This window comes from Phyllobates terribilis, unplaced genomic scaffold (assembly GCF_046119375.1).
Source record: "Phyllobates terribilis strain yellow unplaced genomic scaffold, ASM4611937v1 Scaffold_2__4_contigs__length_985480577, whole genome shotgun sequence".
Lineage (NCBI taxonomy): Eukaryota > Metazoa > Chordata > Amphibia > Anura > Dendrobatidae > Phyllobates > Phyllobates terribilis.
In genome coordinates, this window is record NW_027362762.1 from 443,590,202 (window position 1) to 443,593,697 (window position 3,496).

Consider the following 3,496-nt stretch of genomic DNA (forward strand, 5'->3'; position numbering starts at 1 on the left):
TAAACCTCTGGGATAAGCAAGAACGGAGACTACGAGCTAAAAGTTTCTATTGGACAAACTTGATCAGCTACTATCAGTATTTAGGCTTTCTTGGCTTCCAGTTTTATAACATCATTGTTACCTTTCCATTTACACAAGTATATTGTTCCCTCACTTTTATGGTCGATACAAACACAACATTATCTTATATTCAAACCAAGCAGTTCTAAAGGCATCCTTATACATTATCTCGACTCCCACATACAATGGAAAACTTGGCTTTAAGAGTGGCTTATTTCGCTGCCGCTCAAAAAGATTGTCCGTTGAAATTCAACAGACCGGATCCTTCTTTCCCATGACATCATTTGTCGGGGGAGAGACTGGAGGTCTCCATACACATTAGACCAAATTGTCAGCTTTGTCCGACTTTAGTCTAAAGGGTATCGGGAGCGACGTGAGTATGTGGTGTTTTTTTTTTTTCATGTGTATGGGATGTTTATATGTACATAATAGGCTATGTGGGGCTCACACTGTATATGGGAGGCTGAGTGGAGCTCACACTGTATATGGGTCGCTATGGGGGGCTCACACTGTATATGGGAGGCTGAATGGAGCTCACACTGTATATGGGTCGCTATGGGGGGCTCACACTGTATATGGGAGGCTATGTGAGGCTCACACTGTATATGGGAGGCTATGTGGAGCTCACACTGTATATGGGTCGCTATGGGGGGCTCACACTGTATATGGGAGGCTGAATGGAGCTCACACTGTATATGGGTCGCTATGGGGGGCTCACACTGTATATGGGAGGCTATGTGAGGCTCACACTGTATATGGGAGGCTATGTGAGGCTCACACTGTATATGGGTCGCTATGGGGGGCTCACACTGTATACAGGAGGCTATGTGAGGCTCACACTGTATATGGGTCGCTATGGGGGGCTCACACTGTATATGGGTCGCTAAGGGGGGCTCACACTGTATATGGGAGGCTCACACTGTATACAAGAGTCTATGGGGGGCTCACACTGTATATAGGGAGGCTTTACACATTATAAGGCCACAGCCAGCCCCACTATCAGTATTCCATCAGTATTTTTTCTCAGGAGTGGAAGACAAAACCAGGTGAGGAACAATCAGAGAAAAGGTATAATAGAAAGAAGTCACCAATTCTGCATTTATCACCCACTCCTGGTTTTGGCTCCCACTCCTGAGAAAAAATACTGACCGAACACTGACCAAATACTGATAATAGGCCCGTGGCCTATATGTGGGGCTCATGCTGTATATAGATAGGCTATATTGGGCTCATGTTGTATATGGGAGGCTATTTGGGGGCTCATGCTGTAAATGGGAGGCTATATGGAGGCTCATGCTCTATATGGGAGGCTATGTGGGCGCTCATATGGTATATGTCAGCATACTTAATTCTGCTCAATATTAATTGATACCATTAATGTTAATATAAAAAAATTATACATTAATATTGAGCAGAATTAATTTCAGCCCTCCACAACAGTCAAGAGTCTCTCATGTGGCCTCATGGGAAAATGAATTGCTCATCCCTGGACTAGCGGCATAGTGGCAGCTGTAGACGTACTTACAATGAGAAGATCCCCTTAATGGCTTTCTGGGGTGATGCGCTCCTGAAGATTGACAGTTTAGACTATCGTCATGCCTCGTCTGAACTGTGCACTCTCTCAGGCTGCTACTAACACAGGCAGCTTTACCTCTACAGCATGGGAGAAGCATAGGGCGACTGCAGCTGGTAAGATCAAGCTATCCGGCCACCTTCAGAGTGACACTGGCAGGCTGTAAAGCAAAGAGCCTACTTGAGCAGTGCGCTCCTTGCCTAGGTGACCAGCCAGGACAGGACTGCATTGTGGACGCTAATAAAATATATGTCACACACAACTACCGAATGTCATGCATACATTAGATTATGTTTATATGCAGTTACTCGCGACATTTCTGCCACTGTTGCATTAACCTGAATAGGGCATGCAAAAAAAACCCATTGAGATGAATAAGAGGAATTTTAAGTTCAGTAACTTCTGTAAAAAAATAAAAAACTTAGCATAACTTTTCACACAGCACACAACGTTAGTATACACATTATCTATACACACATATAGCTCTGCTGCATACACATTATCTATACACACACATACAGCTCTGCTGCATACACATTATATCTACACACATACAGCTCTGCTGCATACACATTATATCTACACACATACAGCTCTGCTGCATACACATTATATCTACACACATACAGCTCTGCTGCATACACATTATATCTACACACATACAGCTCTGCTGCATACACATTATATATACACACACAGCTCTGCTGCATACACATTATATATACACACACACACAGCTCTGCTGCATACACATTATCTATACACACACAAACAGCTCTGCTGCATACACATTATATATACACACACATACAGCTCTGCTGCATACACATTATATATACACACACATACAGCTCTGCTGTATACACACACATACAGCTCTGCTGCATACACATTATGTATACACACACATACAGCTCTGCTGCATACACATTATCTATACACACACATACAGCTCTGCTGCATACACATTATCTATACACACACATACAGCTCTGCTGCATACACATTATCTATACACACAAACAGCTCTGCTGCATACACATTATATATACACACACATACAGCTCTGCTGCATACACATTATATATACACACATACAGCTCTGCTGCATACACATTATGTATACACACACATACAGCTCTGCTGCATACACATTATATATACACACACATACAGCTCTGCTGCATACACATTATATATACACACACATACAGCTCTGCTGCATACACATTATGTATACACACACATACAGCTCTGCTGCATACACATTATGTATACACACACATACAGCTCTGCTGCATACACATTATGTATACACACACATACAGCTCTGCTGCATACACATTATATATACACACACATACAGCTCTGCTGCATACACATTATCTATACACACACATACAGCTCTGCTGCATACACATTATCTATACACACACATACAGCTCTGCTGCATACACATTATCTATACACACACATACAGCTCTGCTGCATACACATTATCTATACACACACATACAGCTCTGCTGCATACACATTATCTATACACACACATACAGCTCTGCTGCATACACATTATCTATACACACACATACAGCTCTGCTGCATACACATTATATATACACACACATACAGCTCTGCTGCATACACATTATGTATACACACATACAGCTCTGCTGCATACACATTATGTATACACACATACAGCTCTGCTGCATACACATTATGTATTGCACAAGCTCTTCTTCAGCCATGTCAGGAGCAGTCCGTACACTGCACACACAAATTGCACACGGCAAGTTCCTGTTGCTTCGGCTCGCACAGATTCCACTCCGACTACTGTAACTCCACCATGTGAGCTGACTC